General features: G+C 45.3%; 1 protein-coding gene and 1 long non-coding RNA gene across 2 annotated transcripts in view; one reads left to right on the top strand and one right to left on the bottom strand.

Moving 5' to 3' along the window:
- LOC112545381 (uncharacterized) overlaps nt 1-8,883 on the top strand; it is a 43,097-nt gene extending 34,214 nt beyond the window's left edge. The window contains exon 3 of the long non-coding RNA XR_012902135.2: nt 8,745-8,883. This is a non-coding gene — a long non-coding RNA (uncharacterized LOC112545381). The remainder of the gene's footprint in view (nt 1-8,744) is intronic.
- The window catches only part of VIPR1 (vasoactive intestinal peptide receptor 1), a 179,386-nt gene that overhangs the window by 102,491 nt on the left and 52,241 nt on the right, over nt 1-24,654 (bottom strand). The gene's annotated exons all lie outside the window — the stretch shown is intronic.

The following is a 24,654-nucleotide window of genomic DNA, read 5'->3' as shown; positions in this document are numbered from 1 at the left end:
GCAACTTTTTAACCGCTATAGTAGTTAATCATGGAACACATTATCAGGGAATGTGATAAAGACTCCATTGCATGGAGCATTTACACGATTACTTATTTGTTTTACTGAAGCACTTAGGGGCCCCTGCCATGGACCAAGCCCCCCATTGTGCTAGGCCCTGTGTCAACAGCAGATGTCTTTCTGCAAGTTACACCCTAACTTTCAACCACACGTCCTTATCTTTAAAACCAAACAGGAAAATGATGATCATCCAGCCTGATTTCCAGCATATCTCAGAACACAGAACCTCATCCACCCACTTCTGCAATAGGTTCATAACGAGGGTCTTACCAAATTCACAGTCTATTTTGAGGCATTTTATGGTCTTAGAATTTTAAACAGAGTCAATGTCTTGACTTGAACTATTTAAATCTGAATTTGCATGGTGTTGTAATTGTAGGATCCTGACCCCAAAAGGAGTTGTGGGGGGGTTGCAAGGTTAGTGTGTGCACGTTTGGGGGTGGGGGGGTGCCGTACTGCTGTCCTTACTTTGGCACTGCTGTTGCTGGCGGTGGCACTGCCTACTGAGCTAGATAGCTGGAAAGTGGTGGCTGCTGGCCAGGAGCTCAGCTCTGAAAGCAGAACCACCGCCATCGGCAGCACAGAAGTAATATTGCCACTCTTACTTCTGTGCTGCTGCTGGTGGGGTGGTACCTTCAGAGCTGGGCACCCAGCCAACAGCTGCTGCTCTCAAGCCTCCACCCTCTCTCTTTGAAGGCAGTTTAGAAGCAACCCCCTGCAACTCCCTTTAGGATGATGACCCTCAATTTGAGAAACCCTGGTCTACCCTTCTATACAGTGAAGGGTAAAAACACACACAAGACCAGATTTCACAGAGGGAGACCAGATTTCATGGTCCATGAAAGTGTTTTTCATGGCCATGAGTTTGGTAGGGCCTTATCCTTAACCTCTGGATAAGATACTGAAGTCCTCAAATCTTGATTTCAAGACTTCTGCTTATAGAGAATCCACTATTTATTCTAGTTCAGATCAGCAAGGGACTCAGTCCCCACATTGCCGACGAAGGTGAAAAACCCCCAGAATCTTGGACAATCTGATCTGGAGGAAAATTTCTTTCCAATCCCAAGCATGTCAGTCAGTTAAACCCTGAGCATGTGGGCAAGACCCACATTCTGTATGCCTTGGAAAGAATTGTCTCTAGTAACTCAGGCCATGTCTAGACTATGCAGAAGATCGACGCTGCCATGGTCGATCTTCCGGGGTTCGATTTAGCAGGTCTAGTGAAGACCTGCTAAATCAAATTCAGAGGAGTAAGGGAAGCTGACGGGAGCATTTGCTCCTGTTGGCCTCCCACTGTGTGGGTGGCGCAGAAACTCATTTAAAATACATCAACTCCAGCTACATAATTGACGCAGCTGGAGTTGCGTACCTTAATTCAATCTTCCTTCCGCTGTAGTGTAGACCAGGTCTCAGAGCCGTCCCATTTTGTGTCCTATCTTTGGCTGTTGGAGATATTTAGTTACAGCAGTCATGGCTGGATTGTGGGCAACTTCATTATACTGTTGCCTCTGTCAAACTCAGATGTAAACAAGTTAAATTCTTCTGTTCAGGCTATTCCTGAATGTCCCTCCTCTGATGGCTGGAAACCTTCAGCTAATTTCAAACCTACACTTATTCATGGCCAGGTTCTTTCCATTTGTTCTTATGCCAACACTGGCCCTTCCCTTGACTAACTCCTCTCCCTACGTGGTGTTTATCTTTCTGATGTATTTATAGCAGGCATTTACCTAATAGAAAGGAATGTTTCCCCTCTCCTAGAGGAATGACTGGATGAAATTCCCTGTCCACTCTTTTGCTAGGGGTCAGACAAGACGATTGGAGTGGTTTCATTTGACCTTCAATCTATGAAAGTGGTTTGTTAGCATATATTTAATCAGGTCACATTATTCGTGAGAGGTGAAGTCGTGGCTGACTGATGCAAATAACCTCAGGCGAGCGCTGATAAAACCTTTGCATTTCCCTAGCACGAAGAGCGTACGTGCCATACGTGTTATAGGGAAAAAAAAAACAATTTTAGCAGCAAATAGTTTGGTACCATTTAATTACATGGAGTAATGAAAATTAGGATTTTCTGACTCCTCATATGAACTGGATCTCATAGGGTATGTCTACACTAGCCCCCTAGTTCGAACTAGGGAGGCTAATGTAGGCATTTGAACTTGCAAATGAAGCCCAGGATTTAAATATCCCGGGCTTTATTTGCATGTTCCTGTTCAGTCGCCATTTTAAATGCCACTAGTCCGGACTAACTGCCAACGGCTACACGCGGCAGTTAAATGGTAATTCGAATTAAGTCCTGTTACACCTCATTCCAGGAGGAGTAACAGGTAATTTGAACTAAGGACTTAGTTCGAATTACCGTTTAACTGCCGCGTGTAGCCACGGGCAGTTAGTCCAGACTAGTGGCATTTAAAAATGGCGACTGGACGGGAACATGCAAATGAACCCGGGATAGTTAAATCCCAGGCTTCATTTGCAAGTTCGAATGCCTACATTAGCCTCCCTAGTTCGAACTAGGGGGCTAGTGTAGACATACTCTTAGGGACTTATCCAGAGCTCCTTGAAGTAAAAAGGTGATTCCCCATTGACTTGAATTGACCTTGGGGGCAAATATTATCACAAGTCCATCTGGCCAGGCTTCAAAGGAAAAGAGATGCATTTTAAAACCCCTAGACATTGCCGAAAACAATTTTTCCACGCTGAACAACACCAATTTTTCCTTGCCACCCAGCATCTCAGGACCTCGCCAGGGCAAAGTCCTGTGCTCTGCAGCCATTAGGGAAGATGGTAAATCTTTCCAACGGCTTTTAGCACCTGTTTTTAGCCCTGACAGCTTATAGCCTGTTGGGCTTAAACTTGTCACTGGTGGAGAACTGAACCAGGGGCGACGGAAGAAGAAGGATACACATGGGGCACTGTCTATGTTTTCCAGGATAATGCCCCGTTAGCCCCAGGCCACAACCGGTCCCCACCCCTCTACTTTCCCCCAAACCTCCTCTAGCAAGTAACATGGCCTGAGGGACTAATGGAGGGCTGGCACTTTCAGCAGCGTTCGGGCCCCCTCACACTCACCGTCTGTAGCAGAGGGAAGTGGAGGGACAGAGCTCCACTCCCCTGGCTCCCAAATGCATTGTAGCACTTCCCACGGGTGAGTGTGGGAAAGGGCAGTCCTGCCCCGCCCCTGAGTGACACGGCTGAGAGCCAGGGAGCAGCCCCCCTTATTAGTCCCCTGGGCTGCCTAAAGGCTCTGTCCCCTTGCCCCTCCCACCCACAGCATGGGGGGGCACACGGCCCCTAGGGCCCCTCACTTGTCACCAGTGGACTGAAGACAGTGCTGCAGGCCTCAGATCGCCGTATTCTTGGGGTAAAAGTCTTTCTTAGGGTTGCCAACCCTCCAGAATTGTCTTGGAGCAATGTTGCCTCTAATCGTTTCCATCCATGTGTGGATTTTTTCCAACCACGTGTTGAATAAATTTTACGTGCACTGAGGCATGAGTGAATGTGCACCACCAGTGGCAACAAAAAACCTAACCGTGGGTGCCCTGCTTATCAACTGGGCAACATCTGAATCTCTCCTGAGTGGCTTACAGGGAACACTGTTTTAGAGGCTCCAAGAATTACAGGTTAATCTTTAATTAAAGATTATGTCATGTGCTGAAACCTCCAGGTATAAGCCCAACCAAAACTGGCAACCCTATATTAAGGAGCAAAGGAAACATTTCTCTAACAGACTGTTTTATAAGTCACATGGCCAGAAGAAACCACTTTTTGTGATCATCTAATCTGACTGCCTGTATAGCAAAGGCCATAGGACTTCCCTTTATTAATTCCTGTTTGAACCAGAACATTGCTTTTTAGAAAAATATCCAGTCTTGATTTTAAAATGCCCCAGAGTGGAGAATCCACCGCATCTCTTGGTAAATTAGCCTAGTGATTAAAAATGTACACCTTATTTCTAGTCTGAATAAGTCTAGCTTCACCTTCCAGCCACTGGGTTTGTTATACCTCTGTCTTTTTACAAAAGCATACCATGTCTTAGGAGCTGCTTGGAGGTTTGGAATCACAGAAGCAGTCCCAGTGGAGATGGATTTGTGGACAGAGCACAGGTGCGATGGTCAGATGTGCATTGATATGTGCATGCCATTATATATATATATTAATCTCTTGTATAGTTCTAAAAGTATTTACTGAAGGACATGGGCAGTGGTTCTTTCTATGCTTTGCTTTTCAAACAAGAACAAGTGAACTGTAATGTAAGCATTAGATGAAGACATTTAAACTAAGCTCAGAACAAATATTTCTCCTTTAGGAAGCCATCCAGAACATTCATCTTGTATTTTATATTGGATTCCATCTTAGCCCAGAGTTTTAAATAATATGTGCCATGGATGTGAATACATTGTAGGTACTGAGGTTGAAAGGTGCAGAGTCCTAGATATTGAAAAATCCTTTTGTGAAACCTCCTGTTTTATAGAATCCTAGGGTTGGAAGAGACCTCAGGAGGTCATTGAGTCCAACCCCCTGCTAAAAGCAGGACCAACCGTAACTAAATCATCCCAGCCAGGACTTTGTCAAGCCAAGACTTAAAAACCTCTAGGGATGGAGATTCCACCACCTCCCTAGGGAACCCAGCCCAGTGTTTCATCCCCCTCCTAGTGAAACAGTTTTCCTAATATCCAAACTAGACCTCCTCCACTGCAGTTTGAGACCATTGCTCCTTGTTCTGTCATCTGCTACCAATGAGAGCAGCCTCTCCCCATCCTCTTTGGAACCCCCCTTCAGGTAGCTGAAGGCTACTATCACATCTCCCTCCCCCTTTTCCGTTGACTAAATAAGCCCAAATCCTTCAAACCCCTCATCTTTTTTGTTTTCCTCCACTGGACTTTCTTCAATGTGTCCACACCCTTTCTGTCTGGGGGGAGGGACAGAATTGGACACAATACTCCAGATGTGGCCTCATCAGTGTTGTATGGAGGAGAATAATCACTTCCCTTGATCTGCTGGCAATGCTCCTACTCATTCACTTCAATATGCTGTCAGCCTGCTTGGCTACCAGGACACCCTGTTGACTCATATCCAGCTTCTCATCCACTGGAATCCCCAGGTCTTTTTCTGCAAAAAGTTTGCTGCAGAATATTTTGGTGATGCTAATGGGTTTGTATAAGAAGGGTGGGGAACAGTTATATCACATAACTGTTTGTATAATTAAGTTTTAAATTGTTAGAGCTATTTGAGGCACTGATTCAAGAAAGCACTTAAGTATGTGTTTTGGTCTTATTTAAGTGCTTCCTAAAAAGGATTTCATCATTCCTGGTATATCTCCATAGATTCCAGTGCACTTACTGCAAGGAAAAATTTAGCTCTTCATATCCTTATTTACCCTGGGTATGTATCTACACTTGCATCCTAGTTCGAACTCCAAAAAATGAGGAGTAACGTTAGTTCGAACCAAACCCCTTGGTTTGAACTAACACATCCCGGTGTGTACTTCCTGGTTCGAATCAGCTGTGATTCGAACTAGCACACCGTCGAGATCATGCTAATGAAGCGCAGGATATTTAAATCCCCGCTTCATTGACTATTTCGAAAGCTTGTTGCATCCCTAGTTTGAACTAGGGTGCAAGTGTAGACATACCTCCAGAGACTTAGGACTCTTCTACATGGAGATATAGTGCACAGCCAAATATACTGTGTAAATATACTGTGCACCAGCTTGTCATGCAATAACTGGCTGCATGAACTCTATTACTGCACACTAAAAGTTCCCTGAGGTGCTGCTTCCGAACAGCAGTTGGCCAACGTACACAAGGGGACTTTTAGTGCACGCTAGCAGGGTTCAAACAGCCAGTTAGTGGGTAGCAAGCTAGTGCGGTGTAAATTCACACCATAGCTTGCTGCACATTAGGCCCCTGTGTAGACAAGACTATTGTGATAGAATTCTTCTAGTACCTCTGGATTCCAAAATACGCCTCAATCTCTGCTGACGGGGGAGATGCTACCAGAAGATATTGTTGTGTGTAAGTAAGGCCTTAGGCGCATGACGCATATTTTTGCTGTTTGTAATAAGCACGTTTTTGCTCTGGTTTGACATCAACAGGCAGTTTTCAGAACTATCCAACAGAGCTAATAGCCACAGGAGTCAGGGCTGCCAAAGATCTGCTGTGTCATATTTATTACATCCCTTGTTACCACTGCAGCAGTTTTGCCTAGGGTGTGTTTTCCAATGGTTTGCCCAGTCTGGTTATTAATGATCCTAAAAGTAGGACCAACCCTAACTAAATCATCCCATCCAGGACTTTGTCAAGCCAGGACGTAAAAACTTGTATTGCTGCATCTTCAGATTTTTCCAAGACCAGGACATTTTACACCAGTGCCTGAGATGATCCCGAGTCACGAACCAGGACCTCCCTCCTCCCACTGTGTGGAGTGCTACACAAACACAACACAGAGTGATAGTCCCTGCCTCAGAGTGTTTACTGCTGTAGTTGGAAGAATCAGACTTTAATTCAGCCAACCCAGCCAGCAGAAAACCACCAGCTGCCATATTGTTAAAAAGAGATGCCTACAAAATGGAGGGGGAGGGTAGCTCAGTGGTTTGAGCATTAGCATGCTTAAACCCAGCATTGTGAGCTCAACCCTTGAAGGGGACCATTTAGGAATCTGGGGCAAGTCTGTTAGGGATGGTACTTGGTCCTGCCAGGAGGGCAGGGGACTGTACTTGATGACCTCTCAAGGTCTCTTCCAGCTCTAATGATCTATGATAGCTGCAAACAAGCAGCTATCAATTCCAGCCAGATAGGTAGGGGAACCTGCGAGGAGGTGATTTCTATAATTGTCTGCAAGCTGTAGAAACAGAGCCTGGGGAAATCAAAGGGAGCTTCAGGTAACCATCCCATCTGGGAATCAGTCCACTTTAATATAGGGGCCTAACTAGAAGGATCTACTTTTGAAAATAAGAAGTGTTGCATCCCAGTTTGGAATGACCCAAGTTCCGACCTCACACTACCTGAGGTGAGCTGGGGAGACCTCACTGTGAAGGGATGTGTACGGGGAGATTTCGGCAAATCCAGTAAAGTGCCTGAACCACTATTGCTTACTGCTTAAACTTGAGCAACCAAGCTAACAGGCCCCAAAATAGGCCTAGACAGCAACTTCAGCATGACCAGCCCAGGGAGGGAGGAAGAAAGGGGGTTTGAGTGCAACAGAGAGGGTAGCTTGACCCCGCGTCCTTCCTGAGGCCCAATTCTCTAGTGAAATTGCTGAGCTATTCATTTAGAAAAACAGGAAGTTTGTCTAAATGCCCTAATACAGATATCTATCAGGGCCCCCAGGCATGGAGACTCTGAAAAAGAAAAAAGTGATGATCGGAAGAAAACCTCTTGCCTAACCTTTAAAAAAGTGCTTGCCTAAGAAGTTTTTGAGTGGCATGTTATTGTAATATTAATGGATAAATAGGGAAGTTATGGATAAATAGTTGAGTTAGGGGCACAATTTTGGGGGACACTTGGAGGGATGCCTCACATCTGGACACATCTTCATCCCCACCGACAGACGGAAGACTGGCCATCAGAATCCTGTCACTCGCGAGCCACACTCAACTTCATTAACTATCGAAAGTGGGGGTGTTTTACTAACTTGTTGTGGACGTGTGTAAGTGCTTGAGACTAAGTAAAATTTAGCTTTAAGTGAAAACACTCTTGTGTTGTCCTGTTCGTACCATCCATCTATCGGTTGGACGACCGTGTCTCCCCTGAATGGTCTCCTGACACCACCTCGCAAAGAGTAAAATTTACCGAGAGGTTTGGGTTGAAGGAACCCCAGGTAACAGATGTACCATCATAATAATAATCTACATTTTAGAGGTGAAAAAACACAGAGGCAGCTTCTGTGGTACAGTCCCAGTGCCTTAAGTCACATTGACAGAATGAGTCTCTGTCCCGCTCTAATGGCAAGACCACATACAGTGGCATATGAATCTGCTACCACTTCTGCACTAACAACCCCGGCCCTTTAGCTTCCACAGTACGGGGCTGTGGTTTGAGATCCCAGATTCAGTCCCTGCAGATGTCTCAGCCAGAGGTGACACTGCTCGAGGGCAGCTGGACTTTTCCTGTGAATTTAGATCTCAGACTCTTGACACTTTAATTTAAAGACTTCCTAAAGCTAGAGCAAGACAGTGGGCATACTGGATCAGCGCTCAGGCATCCTAATTGTATAAGACCCTGGTACCAGCCCTAGATTTGTGTACATAAGCTCCCCTAACCTAGCCAGCTCTGCAGTTTCCTACCCAGGAGCTGCAGGCTAGGGTTTATTTTGATTTTTTTTTGAGAAGCAGCCTTTGGCTAGTTCGGCTTGCAGCAGGGCTGGCAGTGTGCCCTGTAAATCCATGTATATCCATAGGTATTCCAAACCTGGAGATATGGACGCGGCTATCCACAGCTTGTTTTTGCGGATGCAGATATAAATGTATCTAGAACCCTGTAAATTTGTGAGACCCATTTATATCCCTGCATATCTGCACCCGCGAATATGGATATGGGTGTCCTCTGCTCATTTTTGCAGATACAAATGTTATATCCACACAGGGCTCTAGCGACAGGCATTGCCCAATCTTTGTTGCAGTCACTCCTCCCTCCCCCAACAACAAAATTCAAATCTTTCTGTTTCCTTTTCACTCTCCCTAGGTGCAGATTCTTACAGGATAGTAGATGCTGACCTCCCCTCCCCTGCCTTCATCCCATCATTCTTTTGATCTCAGCGCCAACTCAGATTCGTAGCAAACCCATCAGTCCAGAGGTTTGCATTTCAACTCTGCATGGCCTCACATTCACTTCATGTGCTCTCATCTGTCGCATTGGTTTGCATCACCCTGGTGCTATGGGCAATGGAAGGATGTGGCCAGGAAAGCGGTCTGCCACAGGAAAACAAGAACACTAATTGAGCATGTAAGGTACCAGCTACTACAGCGCATGGCTTCCACCACTAATTAGCTCTTCGCAGCATGAAGATGCCAATTATTTCTTCCAAACCACCTCTGAAATCTACATTCTGCAGGAGATTAACTCAGCCACTCAGAGCAAGCGGAAAGGATTCCAAGACTGATCTTAATTATAGGAGACTTCTTTAGACAGTGTGTTATCATGCTGTCTCCCAGTTCAGCCAGAAATTGATTTTTTTTCACTTTATGGGTAAGCAACACTTACTAATAAAAATGTTTTTGATTTACATCTCTGCCATGGCTTTCATCAGAAGCTCCCAAGGCACTTTGCAAACATTGCAAAGGAAAAAGATAGAGAAGATTTTTGCTTTTTTATGATGTATAGAGATAGCTTGATTTTTTTTTTATCTGAGTAACACCAGGAACTTCATGAAAGGGTGGGGCTGGAGCTGTGAGTCCTCAGCACCACCTGGAGCATGCCATGCTGTGGCTCCTTCCCCACCAGTTGCCCAGAGTGTGCCATGTTGTGCTCCAGTAACAGTTTAAAGGGCCCGGGTCAACTGGCCCCTTTGCCTCCCTAGCTGGCAAGCCTGGAAACATGCAAAATCATTAGTCACCCCTGAAAATGCTGGACTGTTGTTAGTTCATATCAATCTAATTAATAGATTTTAAGGACGGCTGGGACCAAGGAGAAGGCACCTGTGTCAAACACGCTCTCTTGTGGTCCTGCATGGCCTGGCAGCCAGGCAGCTCTCAGTTACCTCTTGGCGCCTGCATTATTTACCACTTTGTCAGAGACTGGGATGTGGGCAGGAGGACCAATTGGTTACGCCAGAGCCTGGCCTAGTGGTTAGAGGCAAAACCAAAGGAGAAAACTGGTGTCAGAAGCCAGGCAAGGGAGCAGGGCTGGAGCACATGGGAGTGAGGCAGGAGCAGATCTGGAGACAGGCTGGGAACGAGGCAGGTGAACATGCCCAAGGCAGGTATGTGCACAGAGCAGCTGGCCAAGTACCACTGCTGCTAAGCTTAAAGCAGGACGGTTGGCTCCTTGCCATCAATGGGGTAGGCCAGCCAATCAAGCCATTCTGCTGCCGCTCAGCTGGACTCATTAACTGACCTGAGCCAGCTAGCTCCAGGCTCAACTGCAGGAATACTAGCCCATGGGTCCTTCTTCTGACCCTCGGGCTAAGGCCAGCAAGCCTCCTCCCCAAGTTCAGCACTCTCCCACCCTCCTCCTCGAACGGGGTTATACGTCAGGACAGCTACAACCCTCAGTCAGCATCTTCCCAGCAGGCTGCTTATAGAATCATAGAGCTAGAAGAGACCTCAGGAGGTCATCAAGTCCAGCCCCCTGCCCAGCGTGGCTGGGGCAAGTTAACACGTGGACACCCTCTTCCTGTGAGCCTGTCCCTCCTCTGAAACCGCCTCGCAGAGCACAGTCCTCCAACAGAGCTCCGCTTCTGACAGGCCCAGCGGCTCATTAGTCAATTAGCTGCCAGCCAGCCACCTCAGCAGTTAATCATTTGCCCGTGGGCCAAGCTAGCTGTTCTCCTTAAGGAAGCCTGTCACAAACAGATTGGATCCTGATTCCCTTCAAGGGACCAGCAACCCTACGACTATGGCTAACAAATGCTGAACCAGGAATGGGACATTCTAGCAAGGCTATTGCCTGACTAATATATAGATTGATTTCTTGTCTGCTGATAAAAATGTTATCCTTAAGGAACACAAGGGGGCTGCACCCCCTGCTTCCTACGTTCGCCAACCCCCCTCTCCCTGGGGGAAGGCAATCCTGGCTCTTCCTCAGCCACCAGAGAGGGCCAGGCCACTCCAGCCCCGGCCTTTTCTCCCCCTCCCAACCGAGGCCTACCCCTAACTGCCCCCCCGGCAGCCTGGCTGAGGCCGTGCCAGCCTTGGCTCTGCCCCTTGCAGCTGGGGAAGGCTGAGGCTGAAGGGCTCCCGCCCTGGCTCTGTCCCTGATGGCCGGGGAAGGCCCATACCAGCCCCAGCTTTCCACATGGCTGCTGGAGAGGGCCGGGCTGGCAGTGTGTGGAGCTTGGCTCCAGGGATGTGGCCTCAGGTGGGTTGGAGGCTGGGCTTCATCCGCCCATGCCTACCCCCCAGCCTATGGATCCTGTGACATGATGACGTCACTCTGTCATTCCATTTGTTATATATAAAGAGAGGTTTCTACCAGACCATACTAAATATAAATGGCTTTCTAAGGTATATAAATAACCAGTGGCTTTATCAGCTGCTCTATAATCATGGCCTTTCAGAGTGAGAAACTATGCCAACACGGAAATCTTTCATTTTTCCATAACTCAACTATTTTTTTTCTTTTGGATTACAAAATGACATACACATCAGGCTACATAGAAGGAAAACAGTTCCAGGAACTGCCGTTACAAACTCCTCTTCCCATAACGAGAGCTGTACAGCTCATCTTGGTCTACTCCTGGAGGCTTTATGCCTATTCAACACCAACTGGCTACAGTGAGTGAGCTTTCCCTAAGCAAAATCTCCAGGATCGGATTCTATCTTATTATAAGTGTTATGAAGGCTGGTATTCCAGCCCACAAAGCAGATTAGTGGAATGACTGCGGGATGTCTCTCCCCCTGGCTGTGCAGGTGAGGGTGGATTTTACTGTCATCTGGTGTTCAGCATCTCGCCTGTACGAAGGCAAATATTTACCGGTTAGTTAAGATGATGTTCTGAAAGACATTCCTTGTTCATGAATCTCTTTGCATACAAGCCACAATTAGATTGAGCATCTTGAAACTTCTGTCCCCTTATGGGCACCCTCTACAGCTTCATGGTCCCATCCCTACATATCTCTAGACACCAAGCTATGTCTACACTGTGTTTAAAGATTCACAGGAATAAATTTCAGAATCCAGGTCTGCCAACTAACTCACGGGGCTCAAGCTATGGTGCTACAAATAGATGTGTAGGTGTTGCACCTCTGCATGGAACTTGTGCTCTGAAATGTAGTGAGTGGGGTGGGCTTCCTCCTCCCCACCCAAGTTTTCAGAGCTAGAGTTTCCTCCTCCCCCAGGTATCAGAGCCAGAGTTCCAGCCCGAGTTACAATGTCTACACGGTTGTTTCTGGTGCCGTTAGAACAAGCCCAAGTCTGTAGACCTGAGCTCTGAGACTCACTGTTGCACATTTTAAAACAGTGTAGACTTACCCATGATAAGCTCCCTAGGCCAGGTCTACATTGGCGAAAAAAATTAATGGGAGATGTGCAATTCCAGCTATGACAATTACCTAGCTGGAGTTGACGTACCTTACATCGATTTTCTGGGGCAGCCCCACTGTGGGAGGTCGATGGGAGAAGTACTCCCGTTGACTTCCCTTACTCATCATGACTTTGAGGAGAACCCTGGCCACTGAGAGCTCCATCCGTGTTTGATTTAGTGGATCTTTACTAGACATGCTAAATCAACCACCAGAAGATCTACCACTGCAGAACTGTGAAAGGCAGTGAAAACAAGTCCTTAGGCACACATAAGACACTTAAATGGAGGGATGTTCTTAGGATTTATGAGGCTCTATGCTGTACTATGGAACTGGTGCCCTTACACCAGATGGCAGCTGGGGGAGATGATGATTTTTTAGACATATGATTTTATAATTTTCAGCAACATGCTACTGAAATATTTTAAAAACAAATTTTAAACTAAGTTCCTGTCGACTAACACAGTCAATTCAGAAATGGACAGTACTTACCTGGGGTTGGCAATGCCCATTAAATGTCTTCACTACCACTTGAATGTCCATTTCAATGTCTTGCTAATAGCTCTAACAAGCTTTTTTACTTTACTAGATCTTCTCCAGAGAAAGCAGAGCCACAGAACAGGGATAGGAAGAGGTGGGTGGATGGACATTTAGGGTACGTCTAGACTACAGGCTTTTGTCAGTAGAGGCTTCTGTCGACAAAGACCGTCTAGACTATATCCAGTTCTGTCGACATGAGAGTGTAGATACAAAGGACAGTGTAGATGCAATAATGCCTTCTGTCGACAGAACTCTGTTGACAAAAGCCATTATTCCTCGTAGAATGAGGTTTATCGCCATCGACAAAACTGCTGAGTTCTGTCGACGTTATGTAGTATAGATGCAGGAATAGTTTTGTTGACAAAAGTCCACTTTTGTCGACAAAACTCTGTAGTCTGGACACACCCTAAGAGCCATCAATGCCCCAAATTTTCAAGTGCCCTACACAACTGCGTATTCTGCATATTGGTAAGGACGCCTCTGCTGAAAGGCCTGATCTAATGCCCAATAAAGTCAATGCAAAGATTCCCCACTGACTTCAGTTGGCTTTGAATAAGGACCAAAGGTCCCAGTGGGACTTTGATACAGCCTGCGGAATGCCTGCCAGTTGCCAGTGTGTCCATCAGCTGGCACAAAGCACAGATATCTTTGATCGGTTAAATCTTCCATCATCATCAGAAAGGGGGTTTCTTAACCATAAGTTTGACAAGGGGAAAAACACATGTAAGTCATTACAGAAAACAAATTAAAGCTGTTCATCTGGGGATTACATCTGAGCAATTACCCTGTGCTTCAAACATGCTATTAGTCTGTAGCAATGGCATTTTCTTCAGTTTAGTTTCATAATCTTTGCATAACTAACACTGTGCGTATTTGCATATTATCCTATTGGAAAAAAATCCCAGCAAAAGAACCAAAAGGCATTTCCAAATGTTACGTGTCTCTAAAGTAAAATGCCTTTTTTGGGGACAAGATTTGTGTTCATTAAATAGTTGTTAATCCCAAAAAGCTAGAAGACATCTGTTCCCAAATTGAATAAATACTGGCATTTCTAAAAAAGGCTGGAAGTTGAACATTTCTACAACACTCAAGACAAAATTAAAGTTTCATACTCAATGATGCAGTGAAACAGAAAATAGATGGAACTGCAATCCAAGATGACAATGGGTTAAAAAAAGGACTAAATAAGTTCATCGATGGACCCATCTTCCATGGCTATTAGCCAAGTTGAGCAGGGAAGGTGCCCTTAGCCTCTATTTGCTAAAAGCTGGGAATGAGCAACAGAGGATGGACCACTTGATGGTCCCCTGTTGTCTTCATTCTCTCTGGGGCACCTGACATTGGCCACTGCCAGAAACAGAACTCTAAATGGACCTTTGGTCTGAGCCATTATGGCCATTCTTATGGAATCGCTCTTCAAACTCAAGATACTCATGGGGAAACCTCAACAGGCATGGCACAGACGCCTACCAAAATCCTAAGAGAATTCCACAGGGTACTTAATGTTGTTCCTTTTATGCATTTCTGAGGGCAAGTTTAGGGCAAAATCGAGCTCTTTACATTGCAGATTGTGCTATGCGTATCTTCATCAGTAATCAGTTCCTATGCAAGCCTCCCATCACCAACAATGGGAATTCTACTCTAAAACAGGTAAGGGGGAACAATTCATCAAATCTTAGGCTGTGTCTACACTACAAAGAAAAGTCGGAAAATATATGCAAATTGTGAACTTACGTATCTTTTTCTGCTTTTCTTCCAAAAGAGGCTTTTCCGACATTTTTACACGGCCCAAAAATCCCTCTTTCAGAACATCCCTTCTTTCTCATAAAATGAGGTTTACAAGGATGCCGAAAAACATGTTGGCATTTCTGACACAGCAGAACTTTTCCGAAAAGCTCTGTAGTCTATACGTACCCTTAGACTGGGAATTTGTACTTGCTGGCATAAGAAACCTTTCAAGTCTTTCAGATGAAAAGTAATTGCAAATTACTTTTAAAAGTTACAACGAATGGCTTTCCCTGTCAGGACATTTTCATTATCATTCAAGGAAACTGTCCAACTAAGTCCTGTTGCTTGTTCATCTGTGACTCTGTCAAGGCATTCTCCAGTCTGGCACTTCAAGTGCAGAAGGTGCAGGCCTGCAAAAGACTCTAAAATACCTTGAACTAAAGGCTTCTCTTTAAAAAAAACTCCCCAAGGTTCAGATTCCCTGACCCTGCATGGTATGCTGCCACCACCTAAATGCAAAAACCCCTTTGTGAAACCAGGTGTAGTAAGATGAAGGCCTAAAACATAAGCACATTTGACTACTATTGTGCTTTGCAGCTCCTTATATAGGTTTTCCTAGCCCCTGATTGGCTTGTTTCTCCACAGCCACTCTAACCTCCTTGGAGGACTTCTCTATGGTCCTTCGCCCTACCACACTGCCCCAAAATGTTTATAGCTCCTGCAAGACAACAAAATTAAGTTGGGCCACAAAAGAGGGACTAACTTTAATTTCTCTGCATTTCTTGACAATGAATCCACCCCAGTCTACCAGCTAAAGACACACACTTTTGGGAACTGAATAGCTTGGAGAATTATTGATTGTCCCAGATTCCAGGTTCAAAACTTATGCAGGCCAGTAGTGACTGAAGGCAGCTGCCTATTCCATGTGCTGTGTCGTGGCCTATTTGAAGTGCATCTACTTCCCATTGGACATTTATACAAAGCTGCCCTCAGTATCGGCCCTCTTTTGTTGACAGTCCCAGCAAACAGGCCAACAGTTGAAGCTTTTTGATTTTATTTTTGTGTTTTATTTGAGTGTTCATCTGACAGGGGAAAAGTCATCTCTAATGGAAGCTCTTGGAGGAAGTCCCTTCAGCCTGGGGTGAAAATTGTGAGGCATTTGAACAACCTGGCTTGTATAAGCTTGTAGTACTACTATCCATACTGGATTTGGAAGACATCAACCTCAGGGCTGTCACTCTGCCACCAACCCTTTTTATAAAAGCCCCTCTTGGACTGTTTTATACACTTAATCAGTTCAGAGGAAAAGGAATCAGTTCAGAGGGTCAGACTTCACTTCCGTCATTACATGAAGAGAGCTATTCATTATCTCTTATCTTGACATTCTATAAACAGAGAGTGATGTATAAACAAGCTCCTCATTTAAAACTGCATTAACCTTCCTCCCAGTTGGATTTTTAATTTCCATATGTTCACTGCATTTTTCTCTTGTAAAACACGTCTTGATGTCTTCAAAATCTGACAAAACAACCCAGGACTCAAATCCGGCCTTGCAAGCCAACGTCGGTGAGCCGTACATGTAGCTGGAAACAAGAGCTGGTCTTCACTGAGGTTAGAGTTTGTACGTCCTGTGGCGGGGCGGCCCCGACCCCCCGAAAATGCCCGCATCCCCGTGGAGCCGGGGAAGCGGAACCTGCACCGCGCCGGGGCGAGAAGCCGCGGAAAGCCCCAGGTGGGGAACAGTGGCGCCCCAGAGGGGCAGCGACGCGGGGGAATGCACCCGCGGAGAGGGGAGGCCGGCCGGGAGGACGTCCATAGTGACATCACTGGTGCAACGCCCGAGACCGGTGCAGGGTGATGGTGCCGGGGGGAGCATCATCCCCCGCGACCAGCGGGGGCTTTAAAAATGGACTCCGGACCGGAGGAAAGGACGGATCCCCGGGGAGCGGGAGCGCCGCAGCAGATGGATCCGGACACTGGAGGCCCTGGGTGAGTTTTAACCCGGGGACCCCAGACTAGCGTGACCTCGTGGCTGGGGAAGAAGTGGCCCAGGGCAGGGGCGTGGACCCCGAGAGCGGGGGAGTTTAGGGGTCTCGACCCCCTCCGCTAGGTAAGGACACGCGTCCTGACCTTAGGGCCTGGGTCGGGGTTTGGAGCGAGGGTGGGCCCGGACCCCCTTCCCCAGCGAGTGGAGGGCAACCGAGCACGCTGTGAATATTGTATGTAACTTAATAAACCATAAGACACCCAGCATGTCTGGAAGGGTATATTGCCTGGCAGTTGGGGGCACGGACGCGAGTGATCCCCTACAAGTCCCACACACCAAGAACATGTAGAATGGGCAAAACTGGTTTGTGTGCCATGATGTCATATGCACCCATGAGCTTGCAGATCCCACCTTGCGTGTGTGAGGAAGCGCCTGTGAGATTGAAATCTGGGCCACTCTTTCCCCTTGTGCTTTAATGAAAGTAGCACCAATCACTTTTTCTATTAAACAACCGAGATTCAAAATATGGGTCTCCAGGATGAAATGTGGAAACCAGTGGTCTGGTCCTGTGGGGTGCTGAGCTCCGGCAGTCAAATTCCGAACTCACTTAACTCCCTCTGTAGTGAATGGAAGCCAAGTGTCCTTGCAACCAGGCCCTTGGCGCTTTCGATACTTAAAAGCCATAAACAGGGGAAGCCGCAGAATCCTGTTAGTGCAGAAAATCACATTCCATTTGCTCTGGTTATTAGTTCCGATCTTCTGCTAGTTTTGGAGATTTAATGGCTGCCTCTGTTTTCTTGCTCACTTCATTCATACCCACATACACGCTTTCCAGGCAACCTCCAAGCAGCGGGCAAGCTTTCTAAGCATGAGTGTGCTACCTCCAACGCCCAGCCCTCTCGAATAAACTCTGTTTACTCTATGACGTTACAGCTTGCTGCGCAGCACCTTTAGATCAGAGAGCAGCTTGCCTGACAGCGCCTTGTGCAGAAGCCTGACAAATTACTTACACCAGATTTCAGGCCTCCGTCGCTAATTTTCATGTTGCTTAAGGAAAGAATGATTATAAAGGAAATTGATTATCAGTAATGAGATAATCAGATTAGGAACACACTCGACTGACCTAGTCCTGCTTGCTTTGGCTTGTCTCACTGGTAAATCCCCTCCGTTTTTTAGATAAGCTCTTTCAATTAAACCAAGCTGTTTGCAAGCCACAGTGGAGGAGGGAGGAATTGGTTTTTTTGGGCACGTTGCATAACGAAAACAAGTCAGTGGGCAGCGATTTGCTAAAGGCTATGCGGGGCACCTCCCAGGACACCCTCAGGGGCTCCAGAGCACTTCACATGGAGAGACATTTGCCGACATCTATAGGCTCCAAAAGTGAAACAAGGACAAAATGTTCCTCTTGTTCTACTGTGAGAAAGCACGTTGCTGCTGTGGGTAATGTTATTACTAGCAATGCAAGCTGTAGATTCTGAGGCTAGAAGGGACCACTGTGCTTATCTAGTCTGATCACCTGTCTAACCCAGTCCATAGGATTGCTATTTATACAATCCTGTTTGAGACAGACCGTACATCTTCCAGGAAAACATCCAATCTTCACTTTAAAATGGCCAAAGATGGAGAATCCACCATATGCCTGATAAATTGTTCCAATGGTTGATTACTCTTAGGCTACGTCTACACTGGCATGATTTTCCGAAAATGCTTTTAATGGAAAAGTTTTCTGTTAAAAGCATTTTTGGAAAAGCACATCTAGATTGGCAGGATGCTTTTCCGCAAAAGCACTTTTTGCGGAAAAGCGTCCGTGGCCAATCTAGACGCTCTTTTCCGCAAAAAAGCCCCGATCGCCATTTTCGTGATTGGGGCTTTTTTGCGGAAAACAGTACTGTGTTGTCTACACTGGCCCTTTTCCGCAAAAGTCTTTCAGAAAAAGACTTTTGCCCGAATGGGAGCAGCATAGTATTTCCAGAAAAGCACTGATGATCTTACATGAGTTCGTCAGTGCTTTTCCGGAAATTCAAGCGGCCAGTGTAGACAGCTGGCAAGTTTTTCCACAAAAGCAGATGATTTTGCGGAAAAACTTGTCAGTCTAGACACAGCCTTATTGCTAAAAGAATTGTACCATGTTTCCCAGTCTGAGTTTTTCTAGCTTCAACTTCCGGCAATTGGATTTTGTTATAGTTGGTCTGCTAGATGGAAGAGTCCTCTATCATCAAATTTCTGTTCCTCGTGTAGTTACCATAGACTGTGACCAAGTCACCCCTTTATCTCCTCGTTGTTAATCTAAACACATTGAGCTCTTTGAGTATATCACTAGAAGGCAGGTTTTCTAATCCTTCTGTCCTTATTGTAGCTCCTTCCTTAATCCTCTTCAATAGCATTTGACCTTACTGAATTTTATCCTATTTACCTCAGACCATTTCTCCAGATCATCTTAAAGTACTATCTTTCAAAGCACTTGCAACCCCTCCTAGCTTGATATCATCCTCAAACTTTATAAGTGTTCTCTCCATGCCATTATCTAAATCGTTGATGAACATACTGAACTGATCCAGTTCTAAAACAAATCCCTGTGGAATCCCACTCATTATGTGCTTCTGGCCTGATTGTCATCCATTGATAACAACTCTCTGTAAAGGATTATCCAGCCAGTTATGCATCCACCTTACTGTAGCTCCATCTACGTTGTTCTTGCATAGTTTATTAATACGAACATCACAAGACACTATGTCAAACGCCTTACTAAAATCTCTATATATCACATCTACAGCTTCCCCTTTATCCACAAGGCATGTTACCCTGTCAAAGAAAACTATCAGGCTGGTTTGACATGATTTGTTCTGTACAAAACCATGTTGGCTGTTACCTGTCCCCTTATTATCTTCTAGATGTTTGTAAATGGATTTTTAAGTATTTGCTCCATTAGCTTTTCTGGTATAGAAGTTAATCTGATTGGTCTCTTATTCCCTGTCATTATTTCCCTTTTTATAGATAGCATTATATTTGCCCTTTTACAATCTTCTGGAATCTCTCGCATTTTCTGTGATTTTTCAAACACAATAGCTAATGCTCAGATATCTCCTCACTGGGTTCCTTGAGTATTCTAGGATGCATTTCATCAGACACTGGTGACTTAAAGACATCTAACTTGTAATGTTTAATTTGTCCTTTTCTTATTTTAGCTTCTGAACCGACCCCATTTTCACTGGCATTCACTATATTAGTTGTCCAAGTGCCACCAACCTTCTTGGTGAAATCCAAAACTAAGAGGACATTATGCACCTCTGCCATTTCCACATTTTCTATTATTGTTTCCCCCTCTTCATTGAGTAAGGGTAGGTCTACACTACAGAGGAAGATCGAAGCTGCCACTGTCGATCTTCCAGTTTCAAATTAGTTAAGACGGCCAATGCGAAATGAGAGGGGCACTCCGGTTGATGCTGGTAACCTCGCTTTCACGAGGAGAAAGGGAAGTCGAAGGGAGAGTGTTCTTCAACTTCCTGCAGTGTAGACAGTGCCAAAAGCTGAGTTAAGCTACTTCAACTTCAGCTACACAATTAACGTAGCTGAAGTTGCATATCTTTATTCAGCCTTAGCCTGTAGTATAGGCATACCCTAACAGTCCTACCCTGTTCTTTGTTTTTGTCTTGCTTCTAACATATTTGCACAATGTTTTCTTATTACCCTTTATATCTCTAGCTAATTTGAGCTCATTTTGTGCCTTGGTCTTTCTAATGTTGTCCCTCCCTACTTGTATTACCATTCTGAGATGCACCAACAGGAAATATGGGAGGTTACTGTTCCACTCTACTCAGCACTGCAGAGACCTATGGCTCCGGGTGCCTCACTTCCTGAAACTGGGGTTGAATTGGAAAGGCCAGAGGACAGCTACGACGAGGATGAAAGGTTTAGAAAATCTGACCTATGAGGAAAGATTATAAAAAATACTGGGCATATTTAGTTTTGAGAAAAAGAGACTGAGAGGTAACTGATAGCAGTCTTCAAATATGTCAAGGATGGCTATTAAGAGGACAGTGATCAATTGTTCTTCATGTCCACAGAAGGCAGTGATGGGCCTAATGTGCAGCCAGGGAGATTTAGGTTAAATATGAGGGAAATTTTTCTCACTATAAGGGCATCAAAACTCTGGCACAGCCTTCCAATATGGAATCTCCATCACTGCAGGTTTTTAAGAACAGGCTGGACAAACACCTGACAGGAATAGTCCAGGTTTACTAGGTAGGGTGGGGGTGGGGGAGGGTGGACTTAATCACTTTTTGGAGGTCTCTCCCAGCCCTACATTTCTATGATAACCAGCAAGCAGGGATGATGGGGGGGGGGGAGGGGAGAAGAGGGGTTCCCCATAGGGCCAGCTTTCCTTCTAAAGCTCCTAAAGGGATTCCAAAAATTATGAAAAACGACTTTGAAGTGACGCCTCAAGAAACGGAGCTGCCAAGTTTAAAAGGATACGGTCAAAGAGTTGGTAGGAAATCACTCTTAATAACGAGAGTCAATGCTGGACATACTTACACTTGGAATTACTTTCCAACCCTCACAATAGGTGAACATTGTGGCTTGTATTTAAACAGCAGCAACAACACTGGTTATTATTATTTGACTAGACTCAGGCTCCTGTCTACACGTGGCCAAACGTCGGGGAAAAAACCCTCTTTTGAAAGCCCCTGTAAACCTACAGTGTAGATGGGGCCAAATGGCGGAAAAGCCTATTCAGGGAAAAAAAAAAGAAACGGAAGAAGGTATGCAAATGCTAGCGCTATTTGCATACCTCTTCCGAAACCTCCTCCCTCCCCGCACAGTGTATCTGTACCCTCAATGACACCTTGGGCAGGGGCGTTCCAGCCTGGTTGGGCAGCCCTGGCTGCAGCAGGTGTGGGAGGGGGCGCTCCAGCTTAGCTGGGATGGCATGCCCCCTCATCCACCTCCCCATCTAATCAGTTAACTGGTTAAACAAATCATTTAACTAATTAAATGGGATTTCACATCCCTAGTAGGTAAATCATTATGTATTATTAATTCAACAAGGTTCATGCCATTTTTGCTAGCTCAGTTGGACATATTCATTATTTCTTTCTATTTTTACTTCAAGTGCTGTAACCATTTCCCAAACTTGTGGTTTACTAGGCCAGAAAAAGCTTTTAATACCATATTTATTCTAATTTAATTAATAAAACACAGACACAAGCAAGATTTACAGCATGTTTGATACATGACTTTAGCTTATGTTGGGGATCCTTTGAATCACCAGGTTTGGGGCAACTTCCCTCTGGCCCCCATTTCTGTCAGCAGGTCTGATCATGACAGGTGTGAAGAAAATGAATTAGGAATTTGCTCCTTCCCAGAGCCCGAGAATGAGGAGTCACCAAGGCTGTGTCCAGACTCAGGGCTTTTTTCGAAAAAAGTAGCCTTTTTTCGAAAAAACTTCACGTGCATCTAGACTACAGCCGCGTTCTTTCGAAATTAAATCGAAAGAACGCGGCTTTTCTTTCGACGGCGGTAAACCTCATTTCACGAGGAAGAACGCCTTTTTTCGAAAGTGCTCTTTCGAAAAAAGGCGTTCTTGAATGCCAACAGGGCTTTTTAGAAAGAGAGCATCCAGACTCACTCGCTGCTTTCTTTCGAAAAAGCGGCTTGCTTTTTCGAAAGTTTCGCTTGCAGTCTAGACGCTCTTTTTCGAAAGTATCTTTCAAAAAAGCCTCTTTCGAAAGAGGCTTGCAGTCTAGACATAGCCCAAGTGAAATTGATAGGCATCTATATTAAAACAAACAAAAGAGAGCACTTCTTCATACAATGCACAATCAACTTTTGCAACTCATTGCTGGCAACGTTGTCATACCAGAAAGTTTCAGAAAAGGGCAACAAAAATGATGAGGAGTTTGGAACGGGTGCCATATGAAGAGAGAGAAAAAAGACTGGAATTTTTCAGCTTAGAAAAGAGGAGACTAAGGGGGGGATAGGATACAGCTCTTTAAAATCATGACAGGTATGGAGAAAGTAAATAATGAAAAGTTATTTACTTGTTCCCATAACATAAGAACTAGGGGTCACCAAATTATATGAATAGGTAGCATGTTTAAAACAAATAAAAGGAAGATTTTCTTCCCACAGCACACAGTCAACCTGTGGAACACCTTGCTAGAGGATTTTGTGAACACCAGGACTTTGTTAATTCATGGCGGTTAGGTTTGTCAATGGCAATTAGCGAAGATGAGTAGGAATGATGTTCCTAGCCTGTTTGTCAGAGACAGGAAATGGAGGACAGGAGCGGGATCACTTGATGATTTTTTGTTCTAGTCACTCCTTCTGGAGCACTTGGCATTGGCCACTGTGGGCAGACAGGATACTGGGCTAGATGATCCCTTGGTCTGACCCAGTATGGCCATTCTCATGTTCTTATGTTCTGGGTTCAAAAAAGAATTAGATAAGTCTATGGAGGACAGGTCTATCAATGGCTATTTGCCAAGAAAATCAGGGATGTAACCCCATAGTCTGTGTCCTCAGATCATTGGTCTGACCCAACATGGCCTTTCTTGTGTTCCTGTTTTTCACACACACTGACTCTAGACGCTATGCAAATCAGCAAATGGTTTTCAACGTTGGGCATCTTAGTCCCGAGTACTACCAGTCAGAGGTACTGCTGGCCAGCCCCCCAGCAGTCTCTCCCCCGCCCCAACACCCTGCCAATTGCTATAGATCAAATGACAGTAACTTGATTGATCGGGGTAGTGGGGAGGGGAGAGGCATTTGCATGACTCAGCCTTAAGAACTGTGGGGAGGCAATTCCTCTGTGATCCTTGGCAGGATCTGTATCAACTGAAAAGATGCCCAGCCGTTGCTAAGCTTTTTATCTAATTTAATACTACACTGCCCAAGCTCTGCTTCTGCGGGGAGACTGTTCCGTAGGACTGGCAGGGGCCAGAATCAGGATGCTAGGTCTGTAATTACCGTATGCTGTTATTGAAGAAAAATACCCACTGTATGGAATGATGTGCTGTCTGCCACACACATAAGGAAATGTATACGTTTGTTTATATTTTAAGAGGTTTTCTTTGCATTGCTATTCCACGATTATGTGTGTCTGTGCATGAAGTTTAAATGTCACCCCTTCTCCTTCTCTTCTACTATGTGCTTATGTTCTTTAGATAGTTGTCCATATATGGCACAGACAATTGCAGTGAATATGGAAGCTGAAAGTACTTGAGCTTATGCTGGTACTTTTACATATAAATACATAAGTACTATTTCCACAACACCCTTGTATTTATAAGTACTTCTCCAGGCACTTTTTGCGTATGCCTCAAAGTACAATTGCAATTAGCTCTATGCCCCAGCGAGACTTGGGGTGTGTCTTCCCTGCAATCAGGGGGTGTGACACGCCTGAGCTAGCTTGGAGCAGTTCCTCAAGAGCACGAGCAAGTGTAATGTGAAAGGGTTCAGAAAGTGGGGAATGGTTTTGTCAGGGGTACACGGAAAATCTCTCAGGTAAGTCTCCATATGCTGCAGACACACCTGTCACATTACTGGATTTTAAGGGGATCAGACAGGTCACTGCTGCACCCAAGGGGGGTTGCCCCAAAGTCTGTACAAAGGGGGCCAAATGAGATGTCAAATGAAAGCTTATGTTCTACAGATTTTATGTATGTTATTCATGTACTTGCGTGGTATCTGTATGTGGAGTTATAAATATGGACTCTTTTTTGATGCTGGAAGATTCTCTGTCTGTGACAGAGCAATGGGCCAGAAATGTTCAGTCAGTGACTATGCTAATTAGCAAGGCTCCGGGGCCAAGGCTTTCAGAGAGGCCAAAACACAGCTGAGGAATGTGTGGGAGACCTGCAAACCAGCCAATATCATAACTGCTGACTTGGGATGCAGGGTTGGTCACTGGGCCATGTGACCTGCTCCAGCTTGGAAGATACCAGGGATGGCTATAAAAATGCCAGGAGGCAGACTCTATCTTGCCTTCAATTCTGCTACTGATTCCAGATGCAGCCTTGCAAGGAACAGTGAGCCGGAAAGAATCGTTGGCCCATCCTGACATAGGATGTGCACCAGAGACTTTTAAGCTAGCAGTTTGTAACCTCTCTGCTAAGAGCCTGCAACAAGAACTTGGTGATTCGATGCATGTGATGTATTCT

Source organism: Pelodiscus sinensis, chromosome 2 (assembly GCF_052426305.1).
Source record: "Pelodiscus sinensis isolate ZL-2025 chromosome 2, ASM5242630v1, whole genome shotgun sequence".
Lineage (NCBI taxonomy): Eukaryota > Metazoa > Chordata > Testudines > Trionychidae > Pelodiscus > Pelodiscus sinensis.
Note: the sequence above shows the minus strand (reverse complement) of the source record. Positions and strands in the feature narration are given on the sequence as shown.